Genomic DNA, 20,483 nt, shown 5'->3' with positions numbered 1-20,483 from the left:
TCTTCACTGGGTTTGACAGTGAAGAAGACACACACAAGTATCTTGTTGTAATGTATTCTAGTCACGGCTAAACCAGGGCACAATAGCTTTATCACTTGCCAGTGTTTAAGCAAACTATTGTTATTTTAAACCGGAAATAGAAAAGCGTTAGGAGTAATGTGGACTCTATTTGATAAATGTACGTCCAATATTGATGAAGGCGATAAAACCAGACATTACACCTGTCTGTGGTTCATTCAGTATTGTATATACATACTTTATACATTTTTAAAAAAAAGTATTTTCCTTCTCCTGACTTTATTTTGCATATTTGTCATGCTTACATGTTTTAGATTTCAGAGACGTTTTAATATCAGACAAACATAAACTAAGTTACTACAAAATTCAGTTTTAATTGAAGAGTTATTAAGGGGAAAAACTATCCAAACCTACTTGGCACTATGTGAAAAATTAACTGCCTGCTATCATAAATTAACTGTGATTAACCTTTTTTTTTAAACATGCTCATGTTCAGTTTCACTAGCCACTGCCAGGCCTGAATGCTGCCAGACCTGTTAAATACACCACTTAAATGGAACCTGTCTGATAAAGTTGACCAAAAAGGCTCACACAAAGGCTCATCTCACAGTATCCAAAAACATCTTGATGATCCCCAAGACATCTGGGATAATATTTGAACTGACAGGACAACAGTTGGAAGTTTAGAAGGTTTTATGCCATTAAATGTGGCATAAAACTAACACAGCATTTCATAAAGAGAACATCACATCAACACTCTGCCTAACATGGTGGTGGTAGTGTCATGGTCTGGGACTGCTTCCAGTTCCATTGATGGAACCATGAATTCGGCTCTCTAACAAAAAACCTACAAAGAGAATGTCCATCCATCAGTTCACGCCCTGAAGTTCAAGTTCACTTGGACAGTGATCTAAAATGCAACGAGCGGGTTGACCTCTGAATAGCTTTAAAAGAAGGTTTGGAGTGAGCTAATAAGAAGTCTGGACCCAAATCAGATTGAGATGCTTTGACAGGTCCTTGCTGCTTGAAAACCCTCCAGTGTGTTTGAATTAAAATAACTCTGCAAAGAAGAGTTGGCCAAAATTCCTCCACAGTGATGTGAAAGCTTCATTGACAGTTATTGCAGAGGCTTGATTGCAGTTCTAGGCGCCAAGGGTGGCACAATCAGTCATTAGGTTTCCGGGGGTAAATACTTTTTCACACAGAGCTAGGTAAGTTTGGATATTTTTTTTCCTTAATAAATAAAGTCATAGTTTAAAAACTATGATTTTTTATTTTTTTACACAGCTTATATTTGTCTGATATTAACCTCCTAAGACCCAAACTCTTTCATGGCATGCATATTTAATTTCTCTTTGCTTTTTGGGCTGTTTGGGACCTGATGAATTTAAAAACAAAGAATTACCAGTTGCTGTTTTTTACTTGATTTTTGTTTCTGAGAAAAATGAGATCCACATATTAAATTTCGATAGAACAGTGACAGTATAATGTCCTCGTGAGTGGATAAGAGCAAAATTTTGTATTTTGGTCTAGACATCCCAAAATGTAATGTCCACATATGTGGACACCAGATCCTAGGAGGATAAAATCTGTTCCGCAAGAAAAAGAAATAAAAAGAAATCAGTAACATGGCAAATATGTTTTCACAACTGTGTATACAAGATGGATGTGCCTTCCAGGCCTGAAAGATGAAACCACGGTTTAATAGCCTTAAACCTTTGTTGTGGCAATAAGGAGACCTCTCATCAGGTTTTAAACGAAGTCCAGTTGTACTAAAGTCTGTGGGAAAATGACAGTTTGGGTTCTCATGTCTGTGACCCCAGTAAACACTTTCAATCACTAGTTTCAGGTCTTATTAAATACATTATCTACACTATCTACAATATGTTCCCCATTAGAGCCAGGAGGCCTATTGCTAAGTTGAGAGCAATCTGCTGGTGCCTTGATACAGTATCTTTACTTCACATAACAGTGTGTTTAAAGGATTCTTTTAAGGTTGTACTTTATTAATTCCTTCTTTAGTTTGACATCATGGTTTCCATGATGTCAAACTAAAGAAGAGAGATTTAAAAAATGCAATGTATTTTTTTTTACATATTACAAAACATGTTTTACAAATGTTTGTAAGAACTCACTGTGGAGACCCCAAGCAATGAGTCCTAATGACTTTAGGCCTAACAGAAATGCATTGATTATTGGTGCTCCAAATAGAGAGCTCATTTAAGAAAGCTTGTATGTGTTGAGGATCCATTGATGATTACAACAACAGTACTTAACTTTTTTTCACATATTATAGGTCTTCTGTCTGAATTAATACATTGGGGTTATCATCAATAATTAGTTGGGAAAGCAAACCCAATTTAACATATCATCATTTTTTTTCCATATAGTTTAAAACGTGATTTCCTATTTTCAAGTTTACTATGTTGTATTTGGGAAAGTTGCACATCACTGCATTTTGCAATGCAAATATGACCATGTGTGCATATGATGCAAACTACAACATTTTTCTTTCACAGAATACACTCCTGGATTTGATGGGCAAGGCACCTGTATTCCCTATAAAAATCTATAAAGCTACCTTTCATCCAGGGGAATGCTGAAATTTTGGATGTATAATTTGCATGCCACAGATTATACTGGTAAATTATTTTAAAAATGAACTTCCAAAATAAAGTCCTGAAAGAGGCTTCAATGGTTCAGTGTAGTAAGAAAAATGTAATAATAAAATATTAACTTTTCATACACACAGCAGCACAACTGCTTTCTATTTGGGTTACACTGTAAACAAATATAGCTGTTCTCTAGTAAACTCACTACACATTGAACTTCTGGCAAAACTTTAAGTAAAGAATGATTAACTGGGTAGAAATTATTAAGAAAATTGGTCACTATAGGTCAATACACTCCCAGTAAAAAGAAGATATTTAGCTTCGAATTTCCATCTTTATAGTTTTTGTAAAATGATAATTCACAGCAACGTACAAAGATCAAGGGGGATGCATGACAGAAACTAACTGCAAATTGAAAATCTCTTAAATAGATGCCACAAATATCTCATTCATTCAGTTAGAAAACGATTGCATTGCAATATTTTGTGATGCCTAAATGATCTAATTTATAAATAACAATACAGAGTGACCAAATATTAGCATAATATTCACTACAAGTATTTCAAATTACATCTGCCCCACAGCTTAGCCCCACAAAGCCATTACTCATATCTAAACCAACATGTCCTGTGCACATTGCATCTTAAGCCAGGACATCTTCTCAAGATCTAATATGATTAGAATTGACTGACTTCAAAATAACCTTGTACACTGATCCCAGTTTGAAAACATCACCAGTACTTGTTTGATTGTTTAGTGGTCTATTAGGTGGATCACAGGCTTCCATGTGTTCTCACTCATTTTTCATACCACCAGAGAACATTTGGAGTAAATGTACGTAATGAATATGTTTAAGTTAAATCAGTTAGAGAGCAACATCAGTGTAGAATCAATTTAAATGCCATTATTCAATGTTACTCTTCATTATCCCTAAACAATGAGAATATTTTAATGTATACAGACTTCTGAAGGAGAGGCAGCAGGAACATATTCAAATATTTTTAGTAACTGTATCCGATTGGACTGAAAAAAAAAACAATGTGGATGTTATGTGCAAGCTTTCATATAATTCTATATTAATCCCTGCATTGAAAACAACTTCAAAGTACGCCTTACACACAAGATGCTGTCAGAGGCACTTTCCAGTGTGCCACAGCAAACCTGCAAAACTGTAAAAGAAGTGGTTAATGAATTTACTTCAGGGCAACTTGTCCTAAAATAACCAATATCAGGCCAAAATGAAAGAAATACCCATTGTCCCACTGCGATTGCTTTGCTTTGCAACAGGCCGGCCATTAATTGGTGACAGTCAATTAATCACAGCCGGCACAGACGGCTGCATCTATTGATCTTGTCCCAGCACTTATTTTTCATCCCTAAATGACACCGATTGCCATATTTGACCAGCATGTGTAATGGACAGTGAAGAACCAATGACCCAAGTGTCATTCTTGTCACTGGTCGGGATCTCGATCCCTTCCCCCATCTCTGGCAAATAGCATCTTTACCATTTAGCTGGGAAAGGTTTAGACTGCCCTAAGAGCACAGCAGCGAAACAGTGTGCTCTGGTGCTCAGATGACCTTTTCTGTTTAAGGCTTAATCTCTGACAAATGCTTGCTTTAATTAGCCTGATACCCCCTGCCTAGACTGCCTCCCCACCCTCCCTCTCTCCCTCGGCATGTAGTGTTCTGCTTTTCTTTCTCTCTTTTCAATTTGACTTTTGGAAATCCTCAAACCTGAAAAACCTTCCCTCTGTGTATTGCTATTTTATTGGAAAAATATTAAGTGTCTTTTTTCAACACATAATTGTGATCATGGGATTTCAGGATATCTTCCAGGATATTATTCAGCACACTCTAGTTTATTTAGCTCAATAATACGAAATAAGTGCACATAATGAATGTCTAGGACTTGAATTTGAAAGTGTGTCCACAGAACAAAGCACAAGGAAAGCAGTAGGTTTCAGGTCAGGATTTGTTGGAGTAAAGATTAGCCAGGGCACATTAGGAGGCTTAAGATAACACACAACAGCAACCTGCATGCCTCATCTATCGATCAGGCTCTATCAGAGACGGGGAGTGTGTGTATGTGTGCAAATTCAAGAAAACGACAGATGGTTTATGCTTTCAACAACCGTAAAGTACTCGAAAGTACCCCTAAGTAATGTCATAATTTAATATAGAAATTGTGTAATATTCGTAGAAAATGAATATGTCAATTGCACAAGAAGAATCTGATGCAGAGTCTTCTGATTGTCTAGATTAAACTGGGCAAATGTTGCTGAACTGTTTATAATACTGTTGAAATCAATTCCTCTCACAGCCTCTGCTTCACCCAGAGACTGCACAAGACCATGCATCCTTTCCACTGCAGGAGCAAACACAAGAAAAAGAGATGCATGGCTACAAATCCCTGTTTTATTGGAAAGGGGCCTAATTATTAGGATGTAAGTCAGGCTGTGACTGGAGGGCCGTCTCCTTGATGCGGGCCCGGTTTATATTTATCCCCTTCTCTGCAGCTACAGCAGCAGTGCCACCATCACTACCAGCAGTGTGTGGCGCTTTTATTACATCGCCCACAGGCAGGTTCAGCCCTGTCACAGTCACACACATTCAAGCATACACTCACACACACACAGCCTGCAGGACCGGCAGCCAGTTGAGTCCCCTCCACAGCAGAGTTGCCCTGCATCCCCATGCAGAGCCCCACATGGGCCCATGGGACAGTGGAGGGAGGGAGCGGGTATTATGGTAATACTATGGCCTGCTGCTCCCTTCCCCTCTCCTGCAGCACAGCTGGGAAAGACCATCATTACAAGTATTGTAGCAATCTGTTTAAGAGGGACACATTGGAGAGATTGGGTGACAGAGAGAGGATGAGTGCTGCATACATAGATCACATAAAATATGATTTAAATGTGTGTGAGGGGACCAGGAATAAAATGCAAAACTTGTTATGAACACCTTATATCAAGTCTACTGTCAGAATGGCCAGCTGTAAATCTCTATTTTCCCCTTTTTTACTTTTTTATTTTATTAAAGGTTTCTCGTGTTGAGCTGGTCATATCTCAAGATAGGGGGCCTGTGGCACATAAGGAATAAATAGGACATAAAGTACTTGAATCTCTAATGCCTCATATAGCTTTACCAATCCATATTGTAGTGTGTCACAGGCTAGAAATCCATTAGAAAACGTCTGAAATCAAACAGCCCTGAAATGGTGCGAACACACTGCTGTTAGGGTCAAATTACCCTGATTTCATGTACAAATTCACTAACCAATTATTTAAGGACACAAATCGAGTACAGGAGGTATTCCTGTGAAGGTAACCCCTTACATCGCATATCTCATCGCATCAGTTTGAATAGCAATAGGTTAATGATTATATATCAAGGACGTCTGATCAGAATAAACAGCCTACTCCACTATTCTGGGAGAAGATTAGACCTTTGACAGAGCAGTCACTCACTGTCGGATTAGGCTGCTCAAAGCCATCCATCTACTTGTCTTGTTTTGGAGCAAAAAAGAGCAGGCTGTGAATCAGAGCCTTCCTTAGACTCCATCATCCTCACAGCATTTTTAGGAAACAGAGATATCCATTACATCCTCTTTCTCACCCCCCCTTCTTCTTCCCCCTGCCCTCCTTCTCGTTCTATTTCCAGCTCAGTTTTGAACAGAAAGTTCGATTGATAAAGCGCAGAATCTATAAGCGCACGCACAGAGGTGAAGGGTTATTGAATATTCTGAAGACGAACTATTAAAAATGCATATTATCTCATTATTCCTGCTGCCAAATAACTCGAAACTGTATATGCCAGAAGATGGAAAATGGCTCTCCTTGTCTTCTTTTCTTGACCTGACAGAGGGCGCATGAAGAGGAGACAAGGGAGGGAGCAGAATGGTCTTTTAAAAACTGCTTCACTGCACTAATGTTCCTGAAACCTGAGCTCTTATTGGATCTGAAGGGCATTATAAGACAAGGCATCCTCCACCCTCTACCCCTGTTTAAAGGTGAGTGTATTACTGACTTCCTCACAGCAGCAGTTGGTGAGAACGCGCTGTTTATTGGTGATGTCACGTTATTTTCTTTTGTAAAAACAGCCACTGAGAGGGCTGGTGAAATAATGTTCAGAAAAGACATTTGTCAGCACTTACCCTCCCCCTGCGCCTCACTCTTAGCACACACACACACACATTCACATACTCTCTCTCACATGTGCACATACACACACATACACACACACCAGGAGGCCTTATTAATTATTTGTAGCCACTTGACTTCATATTGTGCTTCCAGTGGCTTGGTCAAAGATTATAATTACCACTTCCCTGTTTGTATCATTTTCCATCTCCTGTGCTTTTAGTGCAGTATTACTTCTCTTGTCCCCCTCTCTCTCCCTCTCTTCCTCCCTCTCTCCCCGTATACACAAGACCAAAAGTGCAGGCACATCATTTATTGATAAGACAAAAAGAATGTAATGAAATTATCAATGTTCTTGAATTAATTATGAACATGATTAAGAAAGCTAAAATCTCAGGAGCCAGTCTCTCATTACCCATTCACTCTTAGGGATTGCTTTCATTCAGGGAAGGAGAGGCGAAAAAGCCTTCCAGCAGAGCCCACTCCAGCTCAGCTCTTCTCCCCGTGTGCCTGTCCCCTTGTCTCTGCTTGCCAGGCCAGTTGACCAACCCTCCAACAAACCAGCCACCGGCCCGCCTGGACGGCTCGCTCGCGCCCAGGCTTGTTACTGTGAGGTAGTCAGACGCAGCTAGCTGCCTCGTGGCCTCTGACATTTGCGTGGAAAAAAAAAAAAAACGAGGATGTGCTCAACTTTCCTCTCCTACACCTGCGATCGCGCTCTGGGGTCTCAAGGTAAGTGAAACTTTTGTCATTAGACTTAAACGGTTTAAGTTATCAGTTGTAGCTGTGTTTTCCACACATGTCTATGTGTCTGTTAACTGCTACAAGAAATAACTTTCACTATATCATATCAGTGAGAGTGAGTGCTTTCTTCATCTTATTTTACAGGGAAAATTAGAACAACATAACTATATTGCTAACTAAGAAAATACATTATGCATTACTTTCAGCAGACTTTCAGCAGCTTGACTAGAAAAACAGAATTTGTGGTAAATCATCACCTGTGTAAGACAATAGTAAAATAGACATTATAATGCATATTGGATATTACAAGTTAAATTAAGAATCTTTTACTTCAGTCTGTTCATTTGATTCTGTTTGATTTTGTCACACCAGTGTTACAGTGGCAGTCTGTAATGCCTTCTGCAGGGATTTAATTTAAGAGCTGTCTATTTCCACCGTGCAGTTTATGGTTGATATGAAGTGAACTGCTCTACCTCTATCACAAAACTATGCGCCCGAATAAATATGACATCCTGGTGACTAAAACAAAATGTAGTACATGTAATTTTTACCTTTTAAATAATCAATTGTATTTGCAATGATGCATTTGTGATTATGTTTGTAGAGCATGCCCACTTTGTATCAATGAGTGTAATTTCTCATGATGTTTAACTCATTTCAGCAGCTATTTATCCATTTATATTCAGTGAGAGCAACAGAAATGCTCAGCGAGAGCTACGTATATTTGGTTCACTCGAGCTTTCTTTTGCTCTGTCACACGGGACAGTATATGGGGCAATACTCCCCAAAGTATTGGGAGTTTCAAACAAAGTCTCTCTTTTCTGTCTTTCTAGCTTTCACTACATGTGCACACTCTTACACACTCTCAACTACAACCCTGCAAACACACACACACACGCTTAACCATACTGTAGATATAGAAATATAAACCTAAGCCTTTTTTTTTCTACTCACACCACAGTCCAAATAGAAATCAGACAAACCTACATATGGAAACACCACAGTATATTCACACTAATGTGCACACAGCTTATTCATCTCACAATGATTCGTGTTATTTTATGACACTCTGAAGTTAACCATTAAGTGATAACCAATTTAAGGTGAAATACAAGAGATATTCAGGCTTATACTTTTTACTGACAGCGAGAGCTTTGTGGGAAATTTAAAAAAAAATCCTAAAGTGAGATATGTGGAGCATTCCTTTTTTCTTTCTCAAGAATTAATATTATTCTTGACTTCTCTGTCAGAATTTAAAAAAATAAAAGACCCACTTGAAGGAAACAAAAACAAGAGAGAAAAGGAGAGACATCTTAGGGGTTAATGGCATTCCTCCTGTCCTAGCGATTGATCCAAGTATTGGATCGCCCATAAAGCTGCAGTTACTGGATATTACCCACTATCGGCCTGCAGTGATGGCCTGGATAAGAAGTGCTTACCAAAGAGGATGCTCCTTCAGGGCAGATACAGTTTCCCAGCCCTCTGGGAACAACAACCACATGCCTGCTGCTTGCTCAGGAACTTTCTTCCTCATTGAGTAAATCCAGGGCTCTTATCAAGTTACTGGCCTAGTGAACTGCTCAAAAAATGTTTAAACCTCCTTAAATTTTTGAGCTGTGTTGGGAAAGAGCAGTAATCAAAAGGCACCTGTGTTTCATAGATAAGGGTGTTGATTGTTTGGTTTGGTTTTTATGTCGGATGAAATGGGGGTTATCGCAGATTCAGATCTGAGCAGAATGCACTTTTGCTGATTTTTACTGGGTTCACTTGCAAAGTTGCTGAGGAACCCATTACAGAACTGTATGTACTTAAAAGAAGTTTACTTTGTTTCCACCAGACATCGTTAACCTCGTCTTTAGTAATTACTGCAGTTGGTTTAGGGAAAAAAACCCTAAAATGGGCTTCAAGAAACTAGTCCTGTCTGTTGTAGTCTTCCTCGAGACTTGTATTGTGAATAGCCGATTCCAAGTCTGTGCCAAGGTGGGCAGCACTACCCATGAGCATCTGCTGTATGTCTCTCTGTGGTATTACCCATGAAGCACCTGGCTCACACCACACACAAGCAACCAGAGCCCAGATGGCAGCTAAGCAGGCTAATTATTTCAACACAAAACTCCACTGTCCCACACCGGCACTGTGGAGCTGCTTTGGCATTCTGCATCTCTGTCTCTAGATCTGCTGAAGAGGATGTCTGCCATGGAACTATAAAGGCGTCAAGTGGGTAATAATAGTCATAGACAGGCCCCCACACAGTGCTTGGCATCCAGATGTAAGGTTGGTCATAAGTGGTCTCCTTTAGAGGAACAGAGGCATTTGGCAACGTTTGATAGTGCATTGTTTTCGCCCTCATTGTTCATTGATGCAAATTCATGCTCATAATATTCCAGAGTTGATAACAGCATAAGTTTTTTTCAGTCTTTTTTTTTTTTTTTTTTAAATCCACTCATAAATATAAGCACCTGGAAAATGCTGACTCGGATTCTTAACAGTATTCGATCGCAGTGGAAGCAACAGTAGCCAATTGTTTCCCCTCAAAAACATGAGCACAATAAGAATCTCTATTGTTTTGTGTATTTTCTTTTCAGCCACGAAATAACTGTGACATCTCCTTCAGCCTCCCTGTTCATTCATTTATTTACGGTTATCCACTGTGTCCCCTGGTGGCCATAGAGAGGTGCTGTGACGTCTTCAGATGCCGACACCAACCCAAAATCATTCACTTACCTCCTCTGTAATGTTGCTGTATCATCGAGGACACACTGTGTCCTTGTTTCAATCACAGCAGCACTCCCAGCGCATGCACTACATCCTGTTTGTGTATGGCATGACAGGCTTAGCGCTGTCAATTCAATTTTCAAGAATCCACTGACACTTACAAGCTCTAAACTACTGCAGGTGTAGTGCACTGCAGGCTTTAACCAAATTACAGCTGGTCTGGTAATCAAGCTGTGTCAATGTCTTTATCTAACATCAGAGGCTGCAGTTTCACTCTACATCCTCTCAGAGGTTGATGAAGTGTTGCCATTAGTGCGCATCTCCTGCCTCTTCAGCCACATCAGAGGAAGAATAGGTTGTGCTAGATAAAGCTGTCACTTAGAACAAGGTGCAGCGGCCACAGTGATAACCTACTGACTCCATCATTACAAACTCCACTAGTGGGAGGACGGCCAGTATCTTTATCTACTGGTTCTTGTTGGAGAACTATATTGCTGCCTGTAGCCATTGTGTTTTGTATTTTATAGACATGAAAAATATGGATTGACATGCAAAATAAGTAAATCAGGAGAGCGGTTAAGCTACTAGGCATCCACCACATGCTTCTCATCTCACATTATTTATTGGAAACATTAGAATTTCCTGCAAACTCTGTGCTGTGTGCTTTTTCTTATGTTTTGCAGTGTTTGAGAACTGAAATATTTATAAATGTCCAGCACAATAAAATATTTCACTATCTTCTTTAATGGCTAATACGATGTAGATATCTGGAGTTGGTTGTCAGAGAAGTCAGAACATTTACATTCAAATAAATACATTTATTGTTATGTCCAGCCACTAATTACAGTTTTTTACGTGGAAAGGAAATTGCTAAACTATTTTGTAGACTCAAACTCAGAGGCAAATTAGCTGAAGTAAAGCAATAAAGACTCTAATTTGTCCCAGTACAGTTCTATCTCATCCTTTCACCCCCCCCCCCCCCCCCTCCTCCTCTTTCCCTCTCCCTAAAGTGTATCCCATCTGCTTTGGGGACCTCTCGCCAGCATGCGAGAGCAGGATAAGCACACCATTTCCCTGTCAATACTTTGCTATTAGCCTCTGCAGATCCATATATCACTGAGCTGTAGGGTATGAGCTGGTGTAGGTTGTGTTCTTCTTATCTGAATGGCCAAGGCTGGGGTTCTCCTCTCTGCCCTGCACTTTGATTTATCCAGTCAGTAGGTTAATGAGAGATAGACGTTGGCCCTTTACTCTTACCCTGGGTGGTGGAGGGGCATGTACATGTAGACCAGTAGGATAGAGTAAGAAAGGCACCACATAATGTATTGTAAGAGAGTTTTCAATAGCAATTGAACAGTGGCAAGAAAATGTATGTTAATCCTTGGAAATAGCTAGTTTTCTAATTGAACTTTTATTCATATTAGACCAGTTTTACTTTAATCTTAATAGCACACAAAAGCAAACATCATGTGTATCACTTAAAACGCTCATTGAAAAATTAAGTAAATTGCAAGAATCTGTGACTCAGATGTGTATTTTCCTTATAGCTCTATCTCATTTCTGCCATATTTAAAAGTTATTCTTTGCCATTAGCCTGTACTGCATCTTTATCTTTAGTTTTAGTCTCACTGAGCATTCTGATGTTTAATTCATTTGGACTTGTTCAAGTCCAAGATCCAAACTTTTAACCTTTTTTTTTTTATTTAACAAAAGACTAAGTCAAGAGAAAAATAAATGCTTAAACGATTCAGCTGTTTTGTTTATTTGTTTGCTTTTTGTTTTGTTTTTTTATGTACCATTTGTATTAACAGTTGGTTGGCTGGTTTGTTTGTTTGTTCATTCATTGGTTGATTGGTTTGTTGGGGGTTTTGTGTCATTGGTCCAGTTGTTTGTTCATTTGTTCATTCGTTTGTCTGAATGGTCTAAAGTGGAGTTTGGTGAATAGCTAAGTGTACAAGTCAACTATGATATTTGTGCTGACAACCATGATGGTACCTGCTCACTTTAAATGCTGAAAAGAGTTAATGCAAACTATATCTATAAAATGTAATAACTATATATGTTGTTTCGACAGCAGATATTGGGGCTGACAAGAGTGTGATCTATGGTGTAATTACAAGCCACCTGCAGAGAAAGGAAAATTATGGGTCTCATGACAACACCGTCTGTGGCAGCTTACACCTTAACTTAAACGCTATATTTATTCATATTCATGGACAAGATGAGTATGATAAGTAGTGCCAACCCTAAAATGAGATATGTTGCCTTTCAACACTTCCCTAGATATGTGAGTTGCATTGCCTGTTACATCAGTGAGTTTATGACCTGCAGATATTTGGCCTCAATCCAGTAAGAAACTGCCTAATGAGCAAGCTGTGTCAGTGTCTCTTACAGCTCCCTCTCAGCAGTCTGCCTGTACAGTTTGTAGTGTGTGTGTGTGTGTGTGTGTGTGTGTGTGTGTGTGTGTGTGTGTGTGTGTGTGTGTGTGTGTGTGTGTTTAAAAACAAGTGAAATTCTCTATGTTGAAGGCATTTAGCTGTGGGATAGAGGAGGAACTCAGGAACACACACACACACAAGCACAACAGGGGAAGACAAACCACTGCCAGATAAATGTCCTACTTAACTATTACAGAACATTTGAACAAGAAGACAGAACCCACCCACCCCACCCCAACACACACACACACACCTTACATGAAAATATTCAGCATATGGTTGTATGCTTCTAGCTTGTTTCCCAAGGCCAGTTTCCCAGCTGGCTCCCTGAGAGAACAGAAAAAAGAGGGGGAGAGAAACAAGGGCTCAAAAAATACAGGACAAGTGAAAGAAAAAGGAAAGAAGGAGATGTACAAAAATAAGAAGAGCAAGAATGAAAAATGCGGGGGAAATGAGAAAAAGTAGCTGAAGCACTTGCATGTGCCTCCCATCCCTACTCAGCCTCTGACAGATGTATCACAGGTTCAGACTGTTAAGTACCTGATAATTGGTTTGCCTGTGAGGCATTAGTCATTACAGTTCTGTAGCAACTAACAAGGCCCTATAGGGGATGACAGCTTTTCTCTGTGATTTATACAAGGTCTGAGAAAAGTGGTCCTACACCCTCCCAGACCTTTTTTTTAAACAGCATCAGAAGATCCCGAAAGAACTTCTAGTGTAAGAACTGTAAGTGACTGGCAGCATATTGTTGCACTTCAACTGCCAATATTGATCCTGTGAAACAGCAGTTTACTCCAAAAGCTGTGGGTTATAAAATGTGGCTCAAACTGCATTTGCACACATTTTGAAGGCCTGGACGTGCTGTATTATTCCTACTCGTCAGTGGATTGATTTGAAATGAATCGTTCTAGTTCAGGTCTTTGTAATGACCAATCCACAGGTATCTTAGTCACAGTTTGTTTAGAGTGGCACACAGGAGACAAGTGTAATATAGGTATGCTCAGTAATGCTGTTGACATCAAACACGTCTCATTAATAAATCAGGGAATCGTTTCAAGTCTGTCTCGCTGTTCTCGACTGTCAGCTTCAGACTTTGATAAGACCAGAGTAAGTACCGCGTTTAGTTTGAAGTTGTTCACATAAGCGGTGATCTTTTCGGTTTTCGCTGTTGCTAGGCGCCAGGCAGTTTTGTGACCTCATAGGCGATGTCACCAATCTCCACGTTGCCTAGCAATCCGTGTAGAGCGTCATTATCTGTGATCTCACAGTTCAGATAAGAGTCAGCAGTTCAGATAGCATAGTTTATAAGTAAGCCTCTAAAAGTAAAGAGCACTAGATGTGATGTCAGATCACACCAGAGTTTAACTGCTAACAGTGACATCTGCCTTTGCTCGTGCTAACTTGCCTTTAGTAACAAGTAGTGCGCTAAGATTTAAAGCATAGAAACACATATAATAGTGCAAGGGAAATCATTTCATACCAACAGAATTGATTGTTATTGTCTGTCTGGGAGAGAAAGATTTTTAGGCAGTTTAACATAAAAGACTAGAAACAATTGTAGGAATCACATTATTACAATAGGAAATAGTCTTCTTAGATCAAGGAAACTAAATTAAAAACCTTCATCTCACCCCTGACATCTAAAAAGCCCATAAGAAATCTAATAAATACATTTTCTTTACTATTTTGTTTTAAACCAATATTCCTTTTTGCCATCACTGTTCTAGATAAGAAGAATGACAATGTTGTATAAAAATATTTTTAAAAAAGACTTTTCTCTGATGAAAGTATCTGATATATATTTTGTGACTTTGTAAAAGCATTCTACACAACATTTCACAAGATAGATGTTATTACTTTCTTACAGCCTATGATATATGTTCCTGTTGTAATTTGTAACAGCTGGCGGCTTCAAGAAACCCTTCCTGGACTGATTCTCATGATCGAATGGCCCAGTGCACGTCTTCATTATTATCACGGTTGTGCTGCATTGCACTTTAACGAGCAATAACAATAATAATAGCAAAGCCACCTTGCAATCTGTCTTGAAAGGGTTAACATGACTCGCACGTGCCGCCGCCTCAACATCCATCATGGTTCTATGTAACCAAATCATAGCTTCAATCACAAGGAAGATTAGATAGTAGTCTATTAATCTCCCATATTAGGAAAGATCCATTTGTGAAAGCAAACGGCCCAGAGAGGCCATCCTTTCACTTGTTGTCTCTAAATCTGATTAGCAAGTATAACGACATGTTGCTGAGGGTCACAGGAGATATAGATTGGTCCTGCCTGCATCTTACTGGCTTGTGTGTTGGAAGAATGAACCATTTTATGTTCAAGGGCTCTTGGGATTCCTGTTGTAGACAGCATTGTATAATGGTGGTGTTTTGGAGGGGGGGGGTCATTTTGAGCAGCGTAGTATGTTTTTGGTGAATCATTTTCAATAGGTTTGTCAGTCTTTCTAAACTCTCAGATACTTTGAAATAAAATGCAAATATTTGTTCACGTCTTGGTACTTCCTGAGAGAAGACTAAGAGAGAAGACGTGTTTGATTAATAAACAAACAGCGCATATTTCCAGCATTGTCTGGACAGACTGGCTTTCCAGCTGGAGGCCTAAATAAAAGAGCAGAAGTCTGGCGTGTGAATCTGTGCTTCGACGATAAATACTTCTGTCCTTTCACAAACACCTGCTACAGTGTGAGAGCTGTGGTACAGCAGCGCAAGAAGTCACTTGTTTAATTAGAGGCGTGGAGCAATACCAAAGCATACTTTACTAAGTATAAAACATTTCAAGACCACAGAAGTCCATAAAGTACACTTCATTTTCAAAGTTAAATTGTCATATCGACTTCATAATAGTGCTACAGTAGAGCTCCTGAGGAGACATAGATCGCTGTATGTTTGATCTATGACCCTTTCAGAGGTCATAGTGTTAGTAATAACCACAATGAGGAACATGTAATGATGTATTTGGTCTTTATTTAGCCTGCTTCCCTCTGCACACACTGGAAGAGGGCTAGCAGAGTCTGTGTCTGTCAGGTATCTGGTTTCTCCTACTGTCTTGGCTGGGACGAGGAGGAGGAGGAGGAAGAAGAGGAGGAATATCCGGTTACAGCGGGGAGCAGTGAGCATGGGGACAGATCTGTTTACTTGGGGAAGTTAATTGATTGGGTGGAAAGGTGGTGAGGGGAGAGAGGAGGAAAAGTAGTTGAAGGGGCAAGGATTAGGACGATATTGATCATGTGACCGCTCCTGCCATAACCTCCAATATGCTTGTGTGCTTTTTATTGCACTGTAATGTCAAATGAGATTGTTTCTTGTAAAAACAGGACAGAAAAACAACATGTGCTCAATGAGGAGGGCAAGGCAAGACAGTGGATCGTTGATGTGAGGATCACTCATTAAAAGATCAATTTTTATTTTTTTCATTAATACTTTGGCCTAAACAAAGGGTATGTCACAGAAAATATCCATGTATACCAACTCAACAGCTCAGTAATATCTATATTTAAAATCATTAATAACACACACAAATATCTGAGATAAAGGCAGAGAGCTTGTGTATTACCTTGGAGCATGTAATAGTTTTATTGTATGCAAGCTGCTTGAGCTGCAGTTAGTGTAACGTATATTAGCTTTCTTATTAGCTTTATTAGTGTTTGTTTTGAAAATCAGTCTTTATTACTCTTAGGAAATGTTTTTGTTGTCTTTTATGAACGTGGAGCACTAGGCAGAGTGCTAAGAAGACAAACAAATATAAGCACGGTCATGCGCATTGTGTCCGTCAGGGGAAATAGAGAATGAGATGGTGAACTGCTGCCTGCATGCCATCCACTTTGTACTGGATAGACCACATTAATTATTTAACAGCAAGGCTGCTAGCTATTATTACAGAAAAACAGTGGACTGCATCTGGACCCTTTCCTGACGTTTCTATGTCAAATACACACCTTGCCCTTGTGGGCACACCAAACCGCTGTGGAGCATGCATCTTAAAACAAGGGCATGTACGAGGCATGGTGCAAAACTCGCTGTCTGCTTTGTTAACAGTTTAATAACATGAGGTGCAGTATGTCTGAATGAGACAGTAAAAGTGAAGCACTTTGTGGTGTGAGTGCCCCACCGCTACAGAAATATGCATGCCTCTGTGCAGGTTGCTTACCTGTGTTTTTGCATGTCTAAGTATGAGTGAGCCAGACAGGTGTACAACAAACGCCTGTTTAAAAGAAGCAGGAAAGCTGATGGGGGGGGGGGACGACAGCTGCACGGATTTGTTTGCCATGACTGTACAGGCTCCTTACCGTCAGTCCGTCCTGCCTAGATGGGCATTTCTGTTATTCACTCAGAGGTTATGGTTTTAGATTGAGGGCAAAGCTTTCCAGCCTCTGGACTGTTTTGAAGGAATCCATTGTCAATAGAGATGCAGTGGGGCTAGGATTGTTTGCAGAGTTAATAGTAGTTTGATGATGTCTTTCTCAGTGACCTGAAGAGAAATTGACCCCTGTTGTGTGAGTATTTCTAAAATGTCACCCGCACAATTATGGTTGGAGTGTCCCTGGGCTGTTGTATGTAGGGCTTGTTTTATCTGAGACTGAGTCGTCCTCACAAAAATACACACACACACACACACACACACACACACACACACACACACACACACACACACACACACACACACACACACACACAAGTACTGCTGCAGTTTAATTTGCTGACCCATACCTCTACATCTTCTGAAAACGTGTTCCTTGAATGTCAGTAGAAATTAGTTTCCCCGTGGTGAGGATGAAATAATTTATTCATCATCAGTGACTTAAAGTGTTTCAACACGAACCTTTTACAGATACAGTACGTATTGGTTCTTTTTAACCACAGCAAAGTGGGATATTTTCAGTTGTAGAGTTGTATGGATACATTCGTTCATTGTACAAAAAAAAAATTAAAAGGTCTCGGTTGCATTTACACATGCAGACACAAAAAAGGAAGAGATGATGTAGATATCGACAGAGGTGTCCATGACAGGGTAGAATTGCATTCATCAGTCGCTGTTGTTACTCCCGCTCGTATGTCTTGGAAGCAGCTCGTTTAAAACCTTTTTTGCTGACTTGTAAAGTTAAACTAATTTAATCCTCATGTTGTTGTTAATTAATACAGCCAGGGAAGAAAGACGAAAAAATAAAACAGAGGTTAAGGAAAAGAGAAAGAAGGGGGACAGAGGGAAGAAAGCAAATCCTCTAGAGAGATGTATAATTCATGCTCACGACTGTGGGAGAGATTTTGTATGTGTGTGCGTGTGTGTGTGGTTCCTTCTGTTCTGAACAGTGTTTTATACTGTAGGGTGATCACTGTGTATTTGCTCAATCTCTGTCCCCGTGTCTTTGGGGTTTGGATAACCAGCACACTGAACTGAGCGCAGGCCGAGACCTGAGTAAGTCACGGTTTCTCTCTTTCTGCATCTTGATTTAAACTGTGACTTCCACTGTGTGCATGCAGTGTTCACTCTAATAGGCAGGGTTAGCAGTGATTCTACGCACCCATCATTTTTCAGTTTTTATTAGGTATGTTAGAGCTATCTTTTTTTTTTAATTTCCTGGAAAATTATTTATGAGAGGCAATAATAGTGAATCATCGTGCATGAACACTTTTGGGAATTAGCATGCATGCAATCTTTTTCTTTTATTGTTTAACTCAGTATTATTATTATTATTATTATTATTATTATTATTATTATTATTATTATTATTATTATTATTATTATTATATGTACTTATACTGTTACTTTATTCTGACGTCACAGGTTTTAGATGTTACTGTTTAAATTTCCTTTGAGTAAATTTAAAGTAACTTGCACATTAGGACTTACTGTTAGCCTCCAGCTCAAGGTAGGAACAAACGTCACTCTCTTATTTAAAAGGGGGAGATTAGTTTGATTACACAGGAATGAAGACACACCTAAGTAACTGTGGACATTGAACCTTTGGGTTGTGTTCAGAGACGTGTGATCTTTCTTTCAAGGTTTTTCTGCCAGCTGCTTTGTGTGATCAGTAGCTAAACGAGTGAAAGCTAAGCTCCAAAGAAACTGACGGAATTAACTTTCTTAAGTTTGGATGTAGCGGCTGTTACGATGTCGAGAACAAACTTTAGGGCGCGGCTGCAGTCTTCACCTCATCATAAATTATAAAAGTAGAGGATTCCCATGCGTGTGAAATGACTTTGTTCACAGTTTGTGTCACATCAGTGCATGTTCAACTAGGCAAAACAAAAGCTTTTCAATATTTTAGTGCACAGGGACCGACAGAGTGAAGAGAGACATTATTGTACTGCTGTTCCTGCCTGTCTCGTCCTTTCCTATCTGGTGTCCTGTCCTCTCCCATCCTCTGAAGTACTCTCCTCTTCTCTAAGATTACAGCACCCCCTCTCCATGTCAGACTAACTTTTGCACAGCAAGTATTGACTCACATCCATCCCTCTTCCTCATTTATCATTGCTCTCCATCTGCCCTATGTCATAGGCACCATAAGCTTCAGTACAGCCTTTTTTTTCTTGCGCAGTCAACTGAGTTTGAAGTGTGTTAATCAAATTTCCTACAGGTACATCAAGATTTTGGGTCTCAGAGGTCCAGTAAAAATGCAGAACTGTAAAAATGATCAACAGGGGAGGGGCTATTGAACAGATGTGGAAACAGAGATTCTGAGAGTAGATTACAGAATAATAGAACAGCTTCCCTTCACATTTATTTATATTTCATTCGTATTTGCAGTTAAACGAGTGGACTTTCCATCAGATCGCGAAAGTATTTTTTGGTATACTTTCACTGAGTCCATCGGGGGAAGGTTTCTACATCTCCCTACGATCCACTTTGTGTGCTTGTCCAAGGATTTGTCTGATTAGGCGCTGCCTAATTAGGTCTGACTAGGCAAGCTTTTTAGTCACATGCCATCACGCATGAGATATGGTTAAAAGATAGATGGGCAGGACATTAACTGTCAACATGGAGGAACACTGCTGGTGGGACTTTCACTTCTTGGTAGTAGTGAACTCCACCCTGCTTGTCCTGATGGGAGAAAACATTGAAACAATATTTAATTGTTTGTTTTTTGCAAAAGAGTGCAGTTGATCCTTTTGTTTTAGCAATGTCACACCTAGGATGACAAACTGAGATTCCTTTAAATGCCTCAAAAGGCCAAGTGGGCGTCATCTTTTGATTGTGGTTTACATTTTTCTGTGTATTACTGGTTAAATATATTTAAATGACACAGTACTAGGCAAGCGTTAAGCAAACTCCTCATTTATTTATGTATTTTTTATTTAATTCAACAACATAATTTTTAGGATATATCTACAGAAGCATCTTTATCAAAATGTACCATGAAGCAAGTCGTCACAGGTGCAAAGGAGCAAAGACGGGTTCATCAGTTCTTATGAATTAGGTCTTCCCACTGGTTGAATCTTTTCCCCCGCTGATGCAGCAACACTGCACAAAGCTGGAAAAGCAGCTAAAGCAGAGACACAGATAAGTGACAAAACAGCCGAGCGCTCAGATATTAATCGAGACATTTTAACTTTGTCATGAGAACATTTGCAAGCTGCAAGGCGCTCTGCTGATGTTTAGCCTGAGGCTGTGACAGACAGGAGGGGATGTTATGCTATCACAGCGTTTGATCACCGGCATCACGGGAACACAGGTATCAGAGAGAGACTCGTATCTCTCACAGCTGTTCAGATTCTGTCGTGGGGCTTGTTTAGATATTGGTGTAAATGGGATGAGGAAGATTTAACTTTGAAGATATGAGATTAATTATTTTTTCT

At 39.6% G+C, this 20,483-nt stretch overlaps 1 long non-coding RNA gene across 1 annotated transcript in view; it reads left to right on the top strand.

Annotated features, from left to right (window-relative positions):
* LOC113020848 (uncharacterized) overlaps window positions 1–20,483 on the top strand; it is a 35,892-nt gene that overhangs the window by 104 nt on the left and 15,305 nt on the right. The window contains exons 2-3 of the long non-coding RNA XR_003272239.1: window positions 6,495–6,642; window positions 7,202–7,504. This is a non-coding gene — a long non-coding RNA (uncharacterized LOC113020848). The remainder of the gene's footprint in view (window positions 1–6,494; window positions 6,643–7,201; window positions 7,505–20,483) is intronic.

Source organism: Astatotilapia calliptera, chromosome 1 (genome assembly GCF_900246225.1).
Source record: "Astatotilapia calliptera chromosome 1, fAstCal1.2, whole genome shotgun sequence".
NCBI classification, from domain to species: Eukaryota; Metazoa; Chordata; class Actinopteri; order Cichliformes; family Cichlidae; genus Astatotilapia; species Astatotilapia calliptera.
Note: the sequence above shows the minus strand (reverse complement) of the source record. Positions and strands in the feature narration are given on the sequence as shown.